The 20,033-nt window shown below is 55.1% G+C and overlaps 1 protein-coding gene across 1 annotated transcript in view; it reads left to right on the forward strand.

The window, feature by feature from the left end:
* Window positions 1-317: 317 nt before the first annotated feature.
* Window positions 318-20,033, forward strand: part of LOC138565812 (zinc finger protein 629-like) — a 115,116-nt gene continuing 95,400 nt past the window's right edge. The window contains exon 1 of the mRNA XM_069643006.1: window positions 318-455. The gene's annotated coding sequence lies outside the window, so the exon portion shown is untranslated. The remainder of the gene's footprint in view (window positions 456-20,033) is intronic.

Consider the following 20,033-nt stretch of genomic DNA (forward strand, 5'->3'; position numbering starts at 1 on the left):
CCCTCTTGCTCGGCGTGCTTCTGCCTGTTACTCGGCTCCTCGGCTGCTCGGCGTGCGGCTGCTTCTGCCTGTTACTCGGCTCCTCGGCTGCTCGGCGTGCGGCTGCTTCTGCCTGCTCCTTGGCTGCTCGGCGTGCCGCTGCTTCTGCCTGTTACTCAGCTCCTCGGCTGCTCGGCGTGCGGCTGCTTCTGCCTGCTCCTCGGCTGCTCGGCGTGCCGCTGCTTCTGCCTGTTACTCAGCTCCTCGGCTGCTCGGCGTGCGGCTGCTTCTGCCTGTTACTCAGCTCCTCGGCTGCTCGGCGTGCCGCTGCTTCGGCCTGCTCCCGAGACGCTGATCCACAGGGGGAGCCGGAGAGGGGCACGCGGCAAGTACCCACCCGTGTGAACGCTCGGCCCTCGATAGCGCTGCCCTTACATGCTGCCGTTTGTTTGCATTCAGGTTCCACACAGGAATAGGTGAGAGCGCGCTGCATCGCTGGGGGAGGAGGGGGTGCAGGTGATGAGGCTGATGTGGAAGGGTCTCCTTCTCGGTCTCTCCTCTGCCGTTTACACCCTGGGGGCCCCCAGCCTGACGAAGCTCGTGCACACAGGGAAGAAGGTGGGGTACACACAAGGCTGGTGTCTGCTCTCTTGCGAGAGGGTCTCATCAGTAAAGTGGGCTCCTGAGCATCCATCCCTGGCACTGGGCTGCACGTGCTATACTCCCTCCCTGGCACTGGGCTGCACGTGCTATACTCCCTCCCTGGCACTGGGCTGCACGTGCTATACTCCCTCCCTGGCACTGGGGTGCACGTGCTATACTCCCTCCCTGGCACTGGGGTGCACGTGCAATACTCCCTCCCTGGCACTGGGCTGCACGTGCTATACTCCCTCCCTGGCACTGGGCTGCACGTGCTATACTCCCTCCCTGGCACTGGGCTGCACGTGCAATACTCCCTCCCTGGCACTGGGCTGCACGTGCAATACTCCCTCCCGGGCACTGGGGTACACGTGCATTACTCCCTCCCTGGCACTGGGCTGCACGTGCATTACTCCCTCCCTGGCACTGGGCTGCACGTGCTATACTCCCTCCCTGGCACTGGGCTGCACGTGCTATACTCCCTCCCTGGCACTGGGGTGCACGTGCTATACTCCCTCCCTGGCACTGGGGTGCACGTGCTATACTCCCTCCCTGGCACTGGGGTGCACGTGCAATACTCCCTCCCTGGCACTGGGCTGCACGTGCTATACTCCCTCCCTGGCACTGGGCTGCACGTGCTATACTCCCTCCCTGGCACTGGGCTGCACGTGCTATACTCCCTCCCTGGCACTGGGCTGCACGTGCAATACTCCCTCCCTGGCACTGGGCTGCTCGTGCAATACTCCCTCCCTGGCACTGGGCTGCACGTGCATTACTCCCTCCCTGGCACTGGGCTGCACGTGCTATACTCCCTCCCTGGCACTGGGGTGCACGTGCAATACTCCCTCCCTGGCACTGGGGTGCACGTGCAATACTCCCTCCCTGGCACTGGGGTGCACGTGCATTACTCCCTCCCTGGTACTGGGCTGCACGTGCTATACTCCCTCCCTGGCACTGGGGTGCACGTGCTATACTCCCTCCCTGGCACTGGGGTGCACGTGCAATACTCCCTCCCTGGCACTGGGGTGCACGTGCAATGATATATAGAAAGTCACACTGCTATACCCCCTCCCTGGCACTAGGATGCATGTGCAAGAGTATATAGAGACTCATACTGACATACTCCCTCCCTGGCACTAGGGTCCATGTGCAAGAGTATATAGAGTCACGCTGCTATACTCCCTCCCTGGCACTAGTGTGCATGTGCAAGAGTATATAAAGAGTCACACTGCTATACTCCCTCTCTGGCACTAGGATGCATGTGCAATGATATATAGAGAGTCACACTGCTATACCCCCTCCCTGGCACTAGGATGTGCAATACTCCCTCCCTGGCACTAGGGTGCATGTGCAGTACTCCCTCCCTGGCACTAGCGTCCTTATGCAAGGGTATATAGAGAGTCACACTGCTATACTCCCTCCCTGGCACTGTGTTGCACGTGCAAGTCACACTGCTATACTTTTCCCTGGCACTAGGGTGCATGCGCAAGAGTATATAGAGAGTCACACTGCTATACTCCCTCCCTGGCACTAGGATGCATGTGCAGTACTCCCTCCCTGGCACTAGGATGCATGTGCAAGGGTATATAGAGAGTCACACTGCTATACTCCCTCCCTGGCATTGGGTTGCACGTGCAAGTCACACTGCTATACTCCCTCCCTGGCACTAGGATGCATGTGCAAGGGTATATAGAGAGTCACTGCTATACTCCCTCCCTGGCACTAGGATGCACGTGCAAGGGTATATAGAGAGTCACGCTTCTATACTCCCTCCCTGGCACTAGGGTGCATGTGTGAGTCACACTGCTATACTCCCTCCCTGGCACTAGGGTGCATGTGCAAGGGTATATAGAGAGTCACGCTGCTATACTCCCTCCCTGGCACTAAGATGCATGTGCAGTACTCCCTCCCTGGCACTAGGATGCATGTGCAAGGGTATATAGAGAGTCACACTCCTATACACCCTCCCTGGCACTGGGTTGCACATGCAAGACACACTGCTATACTCCTTCCCTGGCACTAGGATGCATGTGCAAGGGTATATAGAGAGTCACTGCTATACTCCCTCCCTGGCACTAGGGTGCACGTGCAAGGGTATATAGAGAGTCACGCTTCTATACGCCCTCCCTGGCACTAGGGTGCATGTGTGAGTCACACTGCTATACTCCCTCCCTGGCACTAGGATGCATGTGCAAGGGTATATAGAGAGTCGTACTGCTATACTCCCTCCCTGGCACTAGGGTGCATGTGCAAGGATATATAGAGTCACACTGATATACTCCCTCCCTGGCACTAGGGTGCACGTGCAATGATATATAGAAAGTCACACTGCTATACCCCCTCCCTGGCACTAGGATGCATGTGCAAGAGTATATAGAGACTCATACTGACATACTCCCTCCGTGGCACTAGGGTCCATGTGCAAGAGTATATAGAGAGTCACGCTGCTATACTCCCTCCCTGGCACTAGGGTGCATGTGCAAGAGTATATAAAGAGTCACACTGCTATACTCCCTCTCTGGCAATAGGATGCATGTGCAATGATATATAGAGAGTCACCCTGCTATACCCCCTCCCTGGCACTAGGATATGCAATACTCCCTCCCTGGCACTAGGGTGCATGTGCAAGAGTATATAGAGAGTCACACTGCTATACTCCCTCCCTGGCACTAGGGTGCATGTGCTAGAGTATATAAAGAGTCACACTGCTATACTCCCTCCCTGGCACTAGGGTGCATGCGCAAGGATATATAGAGAGTCGCACTGATATACTCCCTGCCTAGCACTAGGGTGCACGCACAAGGGTATATAGAGTCACACTGCTATACTCCATCCCTGGCACTAGGGTGCACATGTAAGGGTATATAGAGAATCACACTGATATACTCCCTCCCTGGCACTAGGGTGCACGTGCAAGGGTATATAGAGAATCACACTGATATACTCCCACCCTGGCACTAGGGTGCATGTACAATACTCCCTCCCTGGCACTAGGATGCAGGTGCAAGGGTATATAGAGTGTCACTGATATACTCCCTCCCTGGCACTACAGAGTCCCTGCGATCTATCTGTATGAAGGCTAAATAGGACAAACCCTCAGCGATCAAGCTTGCAGAATCCCTACTATTCACCAGAGCGGAAGGCATGTAGTTCAGCTTTCTGTTGTTTAACAGGAGGAATAACAATTAGTGCACAATGTCTGCTATTCATCTGGGCGATGTGGAAGACGCCCATCGAAAGGGGGTCTTGCCGCGGAATCATTCTCCCTTTAAAAGTCATGAAGACCTATGTAGTGCTGGTGCAGTACCATTAAAGTAACGTAAGACAGACTGCACTTAAGAAACGCATGCACTAATATGCTTTTCACCAAGAGAACCTGTCAGACTTGCCAACGCTATGAACCTTAACCCTCCCCTGGAGTCCCTCATGGCCAAGTCATTGCTATCCACATTAACAGCAGGTAATGTGCACAACTTGCACTTCTTTATGGTAAACTGTAGTTATCGGAATGAACCCAGCACATGCTTCGATCACAGCTGGGCATACAGTATAGATTATGCCCAATGTACCCGTCTACCTGATCAAATGTAGCAAAACTCCACGATTGTGTATTTATCGATTGGAAATTTGTAAGGCGCCTATACAGCAAATGGTGTTTCAAGGCGCCACAAGACAAATAAAGGGAAGAGCGGGGCAAGGGAGAAAGATAACAATAATGGTCCCACTAGGACTTGTGACATTTGACCGTGCAAGTGCAGTATCAAGAAGTGCAAGGGGTGTGCCAGTTTATGGTACGTGTGAAGGGGAGTGCAGGGCAAGGTGGCGAGAGGTGAAGTGAAAGGGTAGGGGGAAGAAGGCTACAGGGACTAGCTGAGTACTAAGGGCAGGCCAGGTGGGCAAGTGCCAAGGATTACCAGGGTGACAGTCCACATGCTAAGTGCGAGGAAGGGGGTGGACTGGGTGGGAGGGGGGTGATGACCTGTAGAACTCAGAGGGAAAGCAGACAGCCAGTCACTGAGGCAGACGGGCGTTAGCAGGGGAGAGGGAATCAAGATGGTGAAAAGAAGGGTCTTGAGAAGCTTCAGGAACTTAAGGAGATCCGGCTCAGGAAAGCCTTGTGGATAATGCAGAGGGTCTTGAACTTGATACTAGCAGCAACCGGGAGATAGTGGAAATATTTTAGGGCTGAAGAGATGCGGTCCCTGGGCTTGAGGCAAAGGATAAGTCTTGCTGTCCTGTTCTGGATTAGTGTTCTGGATTAGTTGAAGGGGGCGAAGGGAGGATAAAGGAAGATTGAGGAAGAGGCTGTTGAATTAGCCCATCCTATAGAGGACAGGAGCTCTGGAGATATTGAGGTTCTGGGGGAAGGTGGGAAAGGGAGAATGCCTCTGAGGAGGTACAGCGGATAGTGGGCCTTCTTGGCAATGCCTGCGATGTGCGGAGAGAAGGAGAGGGAGGAGTCAAAGATGACACCAAGGATTTTTACCTGACAATAGGGGAGGGGAGGGGACCCATAGAGGGCGGCCAGAGGTAAGGAGGGAGCCGGGGTCCCTATGAGAAGATTATCAGTCTTACTGGCATTAAGGCAGAGATCATTGGCAGCACACCATGCCTGAATACCAGTCAGACAGTCTGGGATGAGAGAGGAGGTAGATGAGGCAGCACACCACTCCCGAAGAGCAGTCAGACAGTCTGGCATGAGAGAAGAGGTAGATGAGGCAGCACACCATGCCTGAATAGCAGTCAGACAGTCTGGCATGAGAGAGGAGGTAGATGAGGCAGCACACCATGCCTGGATAGCAGCCAGACAGTCTGGGATGAGAGAGGAGGTAGATGAGGCAGCACACCATGCCTGGATAGCAGCCAGACAGTCTGGGATGAGAGAGGAGGTAGATGAGGCAGCACACCATGCCTGGATAGCAGTCAGACAGTCTGGCATGAGAGAGGAGGTAGAAGAGGCAGCACACCACTCCTGAATAGCAGTCAGACAGGAAGGAGAGAGGAGGTAGGGGAGGCAGCACACCATGCCTGGATAGCAGTCAGACAGGAAGGAGAGAGGAGGTAGGGGAGACAGCACAGCATGCTTGGATAGCAGTCAGACAGTCTGGCATGAGAGAGGAGGTAGAAGAGGCAGCACACCACTCCTGAATAGCAGACAGACAGTCTGGGATGATAGAGGAGGTAGATAAGGCAGCACACCATGCCTGAATAGCAGTCAGACAACCAGGGATGAGAGAGGAGGTAGATGAGGCAGCAAACCATGCCTGGATAGCAGCCAGACAGTCTGGGATGAGAGAGGAGGTAGATGAGGCAGCACACCATGCCTGGATAGCAGCCAGACAGTCTGGGATGAGAGAGGAGGTAGATGAGGCAGCACACCATGCCTGGATAGCAGTCAGACAGTCTGGCATGAGAGAGGAGGTAGAAGAGGCAGCACACCACTCCTGAATAGCAGTCAGACAGGAAGGAGAGAGGAGGTAGGGGAGGCAGCACACCATGCCTGGATAGCAGTCAGACAGGAAGGAGAGAGGAGGTAGGGGAGACAGCACAGCATGCCTGGATAGCAGTCAGACAGTCTGGCATGAGAGAGGAGGTAGAAGAGGCAGCACACCACTCCTGAATAGCAGACAGACAGTCTGGGATGATAGAGGAGGTAGATAAGGCAGCACACCATGCCTGAATAGCAGTCAGACAACCAGGGATGAGAGAGGAGGTAGATGAGGCAGCAAACCATGCCTGGATAGCAGCCATACAGTCTTGGATGAGAGAGAAGGTAGATGAGGCAGCACACCATGCCTGGATAGCAGTCAGACAGGAAAGAGAGAGGAGGTAGGGGAGGCAGCACACCACTCCTGAATAGCAGTCAGACAGTCTGGCATAAAGAGGAGGTAGATGAGGCAGCACACCATGCCTGAATAGCAGTCAGACAGTCTGGGATGAGAGAGGAGGTAGATGAGGCAGCACACCATGCCTGAATAGCCGTCAGACAGTCTGGGATGAGAGAGGAGGTAGAGGAGGCAGCACACCATGCCTGAATAGCAGTAAGACAGTCTGGCACGAGAGAGGAGGTAGATGAGGCAGCACGCCATGCCTGAATAGCAGTCAGACAGTCTGGCATGGGAGAGGAGGTAGATGAGGCAGCACACCAGGCCTGGATAGCAGCCAGACAGTCTGAGATGAGAGAGGAGGTAGATGAGGCAGCACACCATGCCTGGATATCAGTCAGACAGGAAGGAGAGAGGAGGTAGAGAAGGCAGCACACCATGCCTGGATAGCAGTCAGACAGTCCGGCATGAGAGAGGAGGTAGAAGAGGCAGCACACCATGCCTGGATAGCAGTCAGACAGTCTGGGATGAGAGAGGAGGTAGAGGAGGCAGCACACCATGCCTGGATAACAGTCAGACAGTCTGGCATGAGAGAGGAGGTAGATGAGGCAGCACACCATGCCTGGATATCAGTCAGACAGGAAGGAGAGAGGAGGCAGAGGAGGCAGCACACCATGCCTGGATAGCAGTCAGACAGTCCGGCATGAGAGAGGAGGTAGATGAGGCAGCACACCATGCCTGGATAGCAGTCAGACAGTCCGGCATGAGAGAGGAGGTAGAAGAGGCAGCACACCATGCCTGGATAGCAGTCAGACAGTCTGGGATGAGAGAGGAGGTAGAGGAGGCAGCACACCATGCCTGGATAACAGTCAGACAGTCTGGCATGAGAGAGGAGGTAGATGAGGCAGCACACCATGCCTGGATATCAGTCAGACAGGAAGGAGAGAGGAGGCAGAGGAGGCAGCACACCATGCCTGAATAGCAGTCAGACAGTCTGGGATGAGAGAGGAGGTAGAGGAGGCAGCACACCATGCCTGGATAGCAGTCAGACAGTTTGGCATGAGAGAGGAGGTAGAAGAGGCAGCACACCACTCCTGAATAGCAGACACGCAGTCTGGGATGAGAGAGGAGGTAGATAAGGAAGTACACCATGCCTGAATAGCAGTCAGACAGCCAGGGATGAGAGATGAGGTAGATGAGGCAGCACACCATGCCTGGATTGCAGCCAGACAGTCTGGGATGAGAGAGGAAGTAGATGAGGCAGCACACCATGCCTGGATAGCAGTCAGACAGGAAGGAGAGAGGAGGTAGGGGAGGCAGCACACCACTCCTGGATAGCAGCCAGACAGTCTGGCATGAGAGAGGAGGTAGAAGAGGCAGCACACTACTCCTGAATAGCAGTCAGACAGTCTGGCATGAGAGAGGAGGTAGATGAGGCAGCACACCAGGCCTGGATAGCAGCCAGACAGTCTGGGATGAGAGAGGAGGTAGATGAGGCAGCACACCATGCCTGGATATCAGTCAGACAGGAAGGAGAGAGGAGGTAGAGGAGGCAGCACACAATGCCTGGATAGCAGTCAGACAGTCTGGCATGAGAGAGGAGGTAGATGAGGCAGCACACCATGCCTAGATAGCAGTCAGACAGGAAGGAGAGAGGAGGTAGGGGAGACCGCACAGCATGCCTGGATAGCAGTCAGACAGTCTGGCATTAGAGAGGAGGTAGATGAGGCAGCACACCATGCCTGAATAGCAGTCAGACAGTCTGGCATGAGAGAGGAGGTAGATGAGGCAGCACACCATGCCTGAATAGCAGTCAGACAGTCTGGCATGAGAGAGGAGGTAGATGAGGCAGCACATCATGCCTGGATAACAGTCAGACAGGAAGGAGAGAGGAGGTAGGGGAGACAGCACACCATGCCTGGATAGCAGTCAGACAGTCTGGCATGAAAGAGGAGGTAGAAGAGGCAGCACACCACTCCTGAATAGCAGACAGACAGTCTGGGATGAGAGAGGAGGTAGATGAGGCAGCACACCATGCCTGGATAGCAGCCAGACAGTCTGGGATGAGAGCGGAGGTAGATGAGGCAGCACACCATGCCTGAATAGCAGACAGACCGTCTGGGATGAGAGAGGAGGTAGATGAGACAGCAAACCATGCCTGAATAGCAGACAGACAGTCTGGCACAAGAGAGGAGGTAGATGAGGCAGCACGCCATGCCTGAACAGCAGTCAGACAGTCTGGCATGAGAGAGGAGGTAGATGAGGCAGCACACCATGCCTGTATAGCAGCCAGACAGTCTGGGATGAGAGAGGAGGTAGAGGAGGCAGCACACCACTCGTGAATAGCAGACAGTCTGGGATGAGAGAGGAGGTAGATGAGGCAGCACACCATGCCTGGATAGCAGTCAGACAGGAAGGAGAGAGGAGGTAGGGGAGGCAGCACACCATGCCTGGATAGCAGTCAGACAGTCTGGCATGAGAGATGAGAGAGGAGGTAGATGAGGCAGCGCACCATGCCTGAATAGCAGTCAGACAGTCTGGCATGAGAGAGGAGGTAGATGAGGCAGCACACCATGCCTGAATAGCAGCCAGACAGTCTGGGATGAGAGAGGAGGTAGATGAGGCAGCACACCATGCCTGGATAGCAGCCGGACAGTCTGGGATGAGAGAGGAGGTAGATGAGGCAGCACACCATGCCTGGATAGCAGTCAGACAGTCTGGCATGAGAGAGGAGGTAGAAGAGGCAGCACGCCACTCCTGAATAGCAGACAGACAGTCTGGGATGAGAGAGGAGGTAGATGAGGCAGCACGCCATGCCTGAATAGCAGTCAGACAGTGTGGGATGAGAGAGGAGGTAGATGAGGCAGCACACCATGTCTGGATAGCAGCCAGTCAGTCTGGGGTGAGAGAGGAGGTAGATGAGGCAGCGCACCAAGCCAGGATAGCAGCCAGACAGTCTGGCATGAGAGAGGAGGTAGATGAGGCAGCACACCATGCCTGGATAGCAGCCAGACAGGAAGGAGAGAGGAGGTAGAGGAGGCAGCACACCATGCCTGGATAGCAGTGAGACAGTCTGGCATGAGAGAGGAGGTAGAAGAGGCAGCACGCCACTCCTGAATAGCAGACAGACAGTCTGGGATGAGAGAGGAGGTAGAAGAGGCAGCACGCCACTCCTGAATAGCAGACAGACAGTCTGGGATGAGAGAGGAGGTAGATGAGGCAGCACACCATGCCTGGATAGCAGCCGGACAGTCTGGGATGAGAGAGGAGGTATATGAGGCAGCACACCATGCCTGGATAGCAGCCGGACAGTCTGGGATGAGAGAGGAGGTAGATGAGGCAGCACACCATGCCTGAATAGTAGTCAGACAGTCTGGCATGAGAGAGGAGGTAGATGAGGCAGCACGCCATGCCTGGATATCAGTCAGACAGGAAGGAGAGAGGAGGTAGAGGAGGCAGCACACCACTCGTGAATAGCATACAGTCTGGGATGAGAGAGGAGGTAGATGAGGCAGAACACCATGCCTGGATAGCAGTCAGACATGAAGGACAGAGGAGGTAGGGGAGGCAGCACACCATGCCTGGATAGCAGTCAGACAGTCTGGGATGAGAGAGGAGGTAGATGAGGCAGCACACCATGCCTGAATAGCAGACAGCCAGTCTGGCATGAGAGAGGAGGTAGATGAGGCAGCGCACCATGCCTGAATAACAGCCAGACAGTCTGGGATGAGAGAGGAGGTAGATGAGGCAGCACACCATGCCTGGATAGCAGCCGGACAGTCTGGGATGAGAGAGGAGGTAGATGAGGCAGCACACCATGCCTGAATAGTAGTCAGACAGTCTGGCATGAGAGAGGAGGTAGATGAGGCAGCACGCCATGCCTGGATATCAGTCAGACAGGAAGGAGAGAGGAGGTAGAGGAGGCAGCACACCACTCGTGAATAGCATACAGTCTGGGATGAGAGAGGAGGTAGATGAGGCAGAACACCATGCCTGGATAGCAGTCAGACATGAAGGACAGAGGAGGTAGGGGAGGCAGCACACCATGCCTGGATAGCAGTCAGACAGTCTGGGATGAGAGAGGAGGTAGATGAGGCAGCACACCATGCCTGAATAGCAGACAGCCAGTCTGGCATGAGAGAGGAGGTAGATGAGGCAGCGCACCATGCCTGAATAACAGCCAGACAGTCTGGGATGAGAGAGGAGGTAGATGAGGCAGCACACCATGCCTGGATAGCAGCCGGACAGTCTGGGATGAGAGAGGAGGTAGATGAGGCAGCACACCATGCCTGGATAGCAGTCAGACAGTCTGGGATGAGAGAGGAGGTAGATGAGGCAGCACACCATGCCTGAATAGCAGCCAGACAGCCAGGGATGAGAGAGGAGGTAGATGAGGCAGCACGCCATGCCCGAATAGCAGTCAGACAGTCTGGGGTGAGAGAGGAGGTAGATGAGGCAGCACACCATGCGTGGATAGCAGCCAGTCAGTCTGGGATGAGAGAGGAGGTAGATGAGGCAGCACACCATGCCTGGATAGCAGCCAGACAGGAAGGAGAGAGGAGGTAGAGGAGGCAGCACACCATGCCTGGATTGCAGTCAGACAGTCTGGCATGAGAGAGGAGGTAGAAGAGGCAGCACACCACTCCTGAATAGCAGACAGTCTGGCATGAGAGAGGAGGTAGATGAGGCAGCACATCATGCCTGAATAGCAGTCAGACAGGAAGGAGAGAGGAGGTAGAGGAGGCAGCACACCACTCGTGAATAGCAGACAGTCTGGGATGAGAGAGGAGGTAGATGAGGCAGAACACCATGCCTGGATAGCAGTCAGACAGGAAGGAGAGAGGAGGTAGGGGAGGCAGCACACCATGCCTGAATAGCAGTCAGACAGTCTGGCATGAGAGAGGAGGTGGATGTGGCAGCACACCACTCCTGAATAGCAGCCAGACAGTCTGGGATGAGACAGGAGGTAGATGAGGCAGCACACCATGCCTGAATAGCAGACAGCCAGTCTGGCATGAGAGAGGAGGTAGATGAGGCAGCGCACCATGCCTGAATAGCAGTCAGACAGTCTGGCATGAGAGAGGAGGTAGATGAGGCAGCACACCATGCCTGAATAGCAGCCAGACAGTGTGGGATGAGAGAGGAGGTAGATGAGGCAGCACACCATGCCTGGATAGCAGCCGGACAGTCTGGGATGAGAGAGGAGGTAGATGAGGCAGCACACCATGCCTGAATAGCAGCCAGACAGCCAGGGATGAGAGAGGAGGTAGATGAGGCAGCACGCCATGCCTGAATAGCAGTCAGACAGTCTGGTGTGAGAGAGGAGGTAGATGAGGCAGCACACCATGCCTGGATAGCAGTCAGACAGTCTGGCATGAGAGAGGAGGTAGAAGAGGCAGCACACCACTCCTGGATAGCAGCCATACAGTCTTGGATGAGAGAGAAGGTAGATGAGGCAGCACACCATGCCTGGATAGCAGTCAGACAGGAAAGAGAGAGGAGGTAGGGGAGGCAGCACACCACTCCTGAATAGCAGTCAGACAGTCTGGCATAAAGAGGAGGTAGATGAGGCAGCACACCATGCCTGAATAGCAGTCAGACAGTCTGGGATGAGAGAGGAGGTAGAGGAGGCAGCACACCATGCCTGAATAGCAGTAAGACAATCTGGCACGAGAGAGGAGGTAGATGAGGCAGCACGCCATGCCTGAATAGCAGTCAGACAGTCTGGCATGGGAGAGGAGGTAGATGAGGCAGCACACCAGGCCTGGATAGCAGCCAGACAGTCTGAGATGAGAGAGGAGGTAGATGAGGCAGCACACCATGCCTGGATATCAGTCAGACAGGAAGGAGAGAGGAGGTAGAGAAGGCAGCACACCATGCCTGGATAGCAGTCAGACAGTCCGGCATGAGAGAGGAGGTAGAAGAGGCAGCACACCATGCCTGGATAGCAGTCAGACAGTCTGGGATGAGAGAGGAGGTAGAGGAGGCAGCACACCATGCCTGGATAACAGTCAGACAGTCTGGCATGAGAGAGGAGGTAGATGAGGCAGCACACCATGCCTGGATATCAGTCAGACAGGAAGGAGAGAGGAGGCAGAGGAGGCAGCACACCATGCCTGGATAGCAGTCAGACAGTCCGGCATGAGAGAGGAGGTAGATGAGGCAGCACACCATGCCTGGATAGCAGTCAGACAGTCCGGCATGAGAGAGGAGGTAGAAGAGGCAGCACACCATGCCTGGATAGCAGTCAGACAGTCTGGGATGAGAGAGGAGGTAGAGGAGGCAGCACACCATGCCTGGATAACAGTCAGACAGTCTGGCATGAGAGAGGAGGTAGATGAGGCAGCACACCATGCCTGGATATTAGTCAGACAGGAAGGAGAGAGGAGGCAGAGGAGGCAGCACACCATGCCTGAATAGCAGTCAGACAGTCTGGGATGAGAGAGGAGGTAGAGGAGGCAGCACACCATGCCTGGATAGCAGTCAGACAGTCTGGCATGAGAGAGGAGGTAGATGAGGCAGCACACCATGCCTGGATAGCAGTCAGACAGTTTGGCATGAGAGAGGAGGTAGAAGAGGCAGCACACCACTCCTGAATAGCAGACACGCAGTCTGGGATGAGAGAGGAGGTAGATAAGGAAGTACACCATGCCTGAATAGCAGTCAGACAGCCAGGGATGAGAGATGAGGTAGATGAGGCAGCACACCATGCCTGGATTGCAGCCAGACAGTCTGGGATGAGAGAGGAAGTAGATGAGGCAGCACACCATGCCTGGATAGCAGTCAGACAGGAAGGAGAGAGGAGGTAGGGGAGGCAGCACACCACTCCTGGATAGCAGCCAGACAGTCTGGCATGAGAGAGGAGGTAGAAGAGGCAGCACACTACTCCTGAATAGCAGTCAGACAGTCTGGCATGAGAGAGGAGGTAGATGAGGCAGCACACCAGGCCTGGATAGCAGCCAGACAGTCTGGGATGAGAGAGGAGGTAGATGAGGCAGCACACCATGCCTGGATATCAGTCAGACAGGAAGGAGAGAGGAGGTAGAGGAGGCAGCACACAATGCCTGGATAGCAGTCAGACAGTCTGGCATGAGAGAGGAGGTAGATGAGGCAGCACACCATGCCTAGATAGCAGTCAGACAGGAAGGAGAGAGGAGGTAGGGGAGACAGCACAGCATGCCTGGATAGCAGTCAGACAGTCTGGCATTAGAGAGGAGGTAGATGAGGCAGCACACCATGCCTGAATAGCAGTCAGACAGTCTGGCATGAGAGAGGAGGTAGATGAGGCAGCACACCATGCCTGAATAGCAGTCAGACAGTCTGGCATGAGAGAGGAGGTAGATGAGGCAGCACATCATGCCTGGATAACAGTCAGACAGGAAGGAGAGAGGAGGTAGGGGAGACAGCACACCATGCCTGGATAGCAGTCAGACAGTCTGGCATGAAAGAGGAGGTAGAAGAGGCAGCACACCACTCCTGAATAGCAGACAGACAGTCTGGGATGAGAGAGGAGGTAGATGAGGCAGCACACCATGCCTGGATAGCAGCCAGACAGTCTGGGATGAGAGCGGAGGTAGATGAGGCAGCACACCATGCCTGAATAGCAGACAGACCGTCTGGGATGAGAGAGGAGGTAGATGAGACAGCAAACCATGCCTGAATAGCAGACAGACAGTCTGGCACAAGAGAGGAGGTAGATGAGGCAGCACGCCATGCCTGAACAGCAGTCAGACAGTCTGGCATGAGAGAGGAGGTAGATGAGGCAGCACACCATGCCTGGATAGCAGCCAGACAGTCTGGGATGAGAGAGGAGGTAGAGGAGGCAGCACACCACTCGTGAATAGCAGACAGTCTGGGATGAGAGAGGAGGTAGATGAGGCAGCACACCATGCCTGGATAGCAGTCAGACAGGAAGGAGAGAGGAGGTAGGGGAGGCAGCACACCATGCCTGGATAGCAGTCAGACAGTCTGGCATGAGAGATGAGAGAGGAGGTAGATGAGGCAGCGCACCATGCCTGAATAGCAGTCAGACAGTCTGGCATGAGAGAGGAGGTAGATGAGGCAGCACACCATGCCTGAATAGCAGCCAGACAGTCTGGGATGAGAGAGGAGGTAGATGAGGCAGCACACCATGCCTGGATAGCAGCCGGACAGTCTGGGATGAGAGAGGAGGTAGATGAGGCAGCACACCATGCCTGGATAGCAGTCAGACAGTCTGGCATGAGAGAGGAGGTAGAAGAGGCAGCACGCCACTCCTGAATAGCAGACAGTCAGTCTGGGATGAGAGAGGAGGTAGATGAGGCAGCACGCCATGCCTGAATAGCAGTCAGACAGTGTGGGATGAGAGAGGAGGTAGATGAGGCAGCACACCATGTCTGGATAGCAGCCAGTCAGTCTGGGGTGAGAGAGGAGGTAGATGAGGCAGCGCACCAAGCCAGGATACCAGCCAGACAGTCTGGCATGAGAGAGGAGGTAGATGAGGCAGCACACCATGCCTGGATAGCAGCCAGACAGGAAGGAGAGAGGAGGTAGAGGAGGCAGCACACCATGCCTGGATAGCAGTGAGACAGTCTGGCATGAGAGAGGAGGTAGAAGAGGCAGCACGCCACTCCTGAATAGCAGACAGACAGTCTGGGATGAGAGAGGAGGTTGAAGAGGCAGCACGCCACTCCTGAATAGCAGACAGACAGTCTGGGATGAGAGAGGAGGTAGATGAGGCAGCACACCATGCCTGGATAGCAGCCGGACAGTCTGGGATGAGAGAGGAGGTATATGAGGCAGCACACCATGCCTGGATAGCAGCCGGACAGTCTGGGATGAGAGAGGAGGTAGATGAGGCAGCACACCATGCCTGAATAGTAGTCAGACAGTCTGGCATGAGAGAGGAGGTAGATGAGGCAGCACGCCATGCCTGGATATCAGTCAGACAGGAAGGAGAGAGGAGGTAGAGGAGGCAGCACACCACTCGTGAATAGCATACAGTCTGGGATGAGAGAGGAGGTAGATGAGGCAGAACACCATGCCTGGATAGCAGTCAGACATGAAGGACAGAGGAGGTAGGGGAGGCAGCACACCATGCCTGGATAGCAGTCAGACAGTCTGGGATGAGAGAGGAGGTAGATGAGGCAGCACACCATGCCTGAATAGCAGACAGCCAGTCTGGCATGAGAGAGGAGGTAGATGAGGCAGCGCACCATGCCTGAATAACAGCCAGACAGTCTGGGATGAGAGAGGAGGTAGATGAGGCAGCACACCATGCCTGGATAGCAGCCGGACAGTCTGGGATGAGAGAGGAGGTAGATGAGGCAGCACACCATGCCTGGATAGCAGTCAGACAGTCTGGGATGAGAGAGGAGGTAGATGAGGCAGCACACCATGCCTGAATAGCAGCCAGACAGCCAGGGATGAGAGAGGAGGTAGATGAGGCAGCACGCCATGCCCGAATAGCAGTCAGACAGTCTGGGGTGAGAGAGGAGGTAGATGAGGCAGCACACCATGCGTGGATAGCAGCCAGTCAGTCTGGGATGAGAGAGGAGGTAGATGAGGCAGCACACCATGCCTGGATAGCAGCCAGACAGGAAGGAGAGAGGAGGTAGAGGAGGCAGCACACCATGCCTGGATTGCAGTCAGACAGTCTGGCATGAGAGAGGAGGTAGAAGAGGCAGCACACCACTCCTGAATAGCAGACAGTCTGGCATGAGAGAGGAGGTAGATGAGGCAGCACATCATGCCTGAATAGCAGTCAGACAGGAAGGAGAGAGGAGGTAGAGGAGGCAGCACACCACTCGTGAATAGCAGACAGTCTGGGATGAGAGAGGAGGTAGATGAGGCAGAACACCATGCCTGGATAGCAGTCAGACAGGAAGGAGAGAGGAGGTAGGGGAGGCAGCACACCATGCCTGAATAGCAGTCAGACAGTCTGGCATGAGAGAGGAGGTGGATGTGGCAGCACACCACTCCTGAATAGCAGCCAGACAGTCTGGGATGAGACAGGAGGTAGATGAGGCAGCACACCATGCCTGAATAGCAGACAGCCAGTCTGGCATGAGAGAGGAGGTAGATGAGGCAGCGCACCATGCCTGAATAGCAGTCAGACAGTCTGGCATGAGAGAGGAGGTAGATGAGGCAGCACACCATGCCTGAATAGCAGCCAGACAGTGTGGGATGAGAGAGGAGGTAGATGAGGCAGCACACCATGCCTGGATAGCAGCCGGACAGTCTGGGATGAGAGAGGAGGTAGATGAGGCAGCACACCATGCCTGAATAGCAGCCAGACAGCCAGGGATGAGAGAGGAGGTAGATGAGGCAGCACGCCATGCCTGAATAGCAGTCAGACAGTCTGGTGTGAGAGAGGAGGTAGATGAGGCAGCACACCATGCCTGGATAGCAGCCAGTCAGTCTGGGATGAGAGAGGAGGTAGATGAGGCAGCACACCATGCCAGGATAGCAGCCAGACAGTCTGGCATGAGAGAGGAGGTAGATGAGGCAGCACACCATGCCTGGATAGCAGCCAGACAGGAAGGAGAGAGGAGGTAGAGGAGGCAGCACACCATGCCTGGATTGCAGTCAGACAGTCTGGCATGAGAGAGGAGGTAGAAGAGGCGGCACACCACTCCTGAATAGCAGACAGTCTGGCATGAGAGAGGAGGTAGAGGAGGCAGCACACCATGCCTGTATAGCAGTCAGACAGTCTGGCATGAGAGAGGAGGTAGATGAGGCAGCACATCATGCCTGAATAGCAGTCAGACAGTCTGGCATGAGAGAGGAGATAGGGGAGGCAGCACACCATGCCTGTATAGCAGTCAGACAGTCTGGAATGAGAGAGGAGGTAGATGAGGCAGCACACCATGCCTGAATAGCAGTCAGACAGTCTGGCATGAGAGAGGAGGTAGATGAGGCAGCACACCATGGCTGGATAGCAGCCGGACAGTCAGGGATGAGAGAGGAGGTAGAAGAGGCAGCACACCACTCCTGAATAGCAGACAGTCTGGCATGAGAGAGGAGGTAGACGAGGCAGCACACCATGCCTGGATAGCAGTCAGACAGTCTGGAATGAGAGAGGAGGTAGATGAGGCAGCACACCATGCCTGGATAGCAGCCGGACAGTCTGGGATGAGAGAGGAGGTAGATTAGGTAGCACACCATGCCTGGATAGCAGTCAGACAGTCTGGCATGATAGAGGAGGTAGATGAGGCAGCACACCATGCCTGGATAGCAGTCGGACAGTCTGGCATGAGAGAGGAGGTAGAAGAGGCAGCACACCACTCCTGAATAGCAGACAGTCTGGGATGAGAGAGGAGGTAGATGAGGCAGCACACCATGCCTGGATAGCAGTCGGACAGTCTGGAATGAGAGAGGAGGTAGGGCAGGCAGCACGCCATGCCTGAATAGTAGTCAGACAGTCTGGCACGAGAGAGGAGGTAGATGAGGCAGCATACCATGTCTGGTTAGCAGCCAGACAGTCTGGGATGAGAGAGGAGGTAGATGAGGCAGCACACCATGCCTGGATATCAGTCAGACAGGAAGGAGAGAGGAGGTAGAGGAGGCAGCACACCATGCCTGGATAGCAGTCAGACAGTTTGGCATGAGAGAGGAGGTAGAAGAGGCAGCACACCACTCCTGAATAGCAGACAGACAGTCTGGGATGAGAGAGGAGGTAGAAGAGGCAACACGCCATGCCTGAATAGCAGTCAGGCAGTCTGGCATGAGAGAGGAGGTAGATGAGGCAGCACACCACTCCTGAATAGCAGCCAGACAGTCTGGGATGAGAGAGGAGGTAGATGAGGCAGCACACCACGCCTGAATAGCAGCCAGACAGTCTGGGATGAGAGAGGAGGTAGATGAGGCAGCACACCATGCCTGGATAGCAGCCAGACAGGAAGGAGAGAGGAGGTAGAGGAGGCAGCACACCATGCCTGGATAGCAGTCAGACAGTTTGGCATGAGAGAGGAGGTAGAAGAGGCAGCACACCACTCCTGAATAGCAGACAGACAGTCTGGGATGAGAGAGGAGGTAGATGAGGCAGCACACCATGCCTGAATAGCAGTCAGACAGTCTGGGATGAGAGCGGAGGTAGATGAGGCAGCACGCCATGCCTGGATAGCAGTCAGGCGGTCTGTCATGAGAGGGGAGGTAGATGAGGCAGCACACCACTCCTGAATAGCAGCCAGACAGTCTGGCATGAGAGAGGAGGTAGATGAGGCAACACGCCATGCCTGAATAGCAGTCAGTCTGGCATGAGAGAGGAGGTAGATGAGGCAGCACACCATGCCTGGATAGCAGTCAGACAGTCCGGCATGAGAGAGGAGGTAGAAGAGGCAGCACACCACTCCTGAATAGCAGACAGACAGTCTGGGGTGAGAGAGGAGGTAGATGAGGCAGCACACCATGCCTGGATAGCAGTCAGACAGGAAAGAGAGAGGAGGAAGGGGAGGCAGCACACCATGCCTGGATAGCAGACAGACAGTCTGGCATGAGAGAGGCGGTAGATGAGGCAGCACACCATGCCTGGATAGCAGTCAGACAGTCGGGCATGAGAGATGAGGTAGATGAGGCAGCACACCATGCCTGGATAGCAGTCATACAGGAAGGAGAGAGGAGGTAGGGGAGACAGCACACCATGCCTGGATAGCAGTCAGACAGTCTGGCACGAGAGAGGAGGTAGATGAGGCAGCACAACGTGCCTGGATAGCAGTCAGACAGTCTGGCATGAGAGAGGAGGTAGATGAGGCAGCACACCATGCCTGGATAGCAGACAGACAGGAAGGAGAGAGGCGGTAGGGGAGACAGCACACCATGCCTGGATAGCAGTCAGACAGTCTGGCATGAGAGAGGAGGTAGATGAGGCAGCACACCATGCCTGGATAGCAGTCAGACAGGAAGGAGAGAGGAGGTAGGGGAGACAGCACACCATGCCTGGATAGCAGTCAGACAGTCTGGCATGAGAGAGGAGGCAGATGAGGCAGCACACCATGCCTGGATAGCAGTCAGACAGGAAGGAGAGAGGAGGTAGGGGAGACAGCACACCATGCCTGGATAGCAGTCAGACAGGAAGGAGAGAGGAGGTAGGGGAGACAGCACACCACTCCTGAATAGCAGACAGACAGTCTGGGATGAGAGAGGAGGTAGATGAGGCAGCACACCAGGCCTGGATAGCAGCCAGACAGGCTGGGATGAGAGAGGAGGTAGATGAGGCAGCACACCATGCCCGGATAGCAGTCTGACAGGAAGGAGAGAGGAGGTAGGGGAGGCAGCACACCATGCCTGGATAGCAGACAGACAGTCTGGCATGAGAGAGGAGGTAGATGAGGCAGCACACCATGCCTGGATAGCAGTCAGACAGTCTGGCATGAGAGATGAGGTAGATGAGGCAGCACACCATGCCAGGATAGCAGTCAGACAGGAAGGAGAGAGGAGGTAGGGGAGACAGCACACCATGCCTGGATAGCAGTCAGACAGTCTGGGATGAGAGAGGATGTAGATAAGGCAGCACACCATGCCTGAATAGCAGTCAGACAGCCAGGGATGTGAGAGGAGGTAGGGGAGGCAGCACACCATGCCTGGATAGCAGACAGCCAGTCTGGCATGAGA

The sequence above is a fragment of the Ambystoma mexicanum genome, chromosome 1p (genome assembly GCF_040938575.1).
Source record: "Ambystoma mexicanum isolate Mex_15411 chromosome 1p, UKY_AmexF1_1, whole genome shotgun sequence".
Taxonomy (NCBI): Eukaryota; Metazoa; Chordata; class Amphibia; order Caudata; family Ambystomatidae; genus Ambystoma; species Ambystoma mexicanum.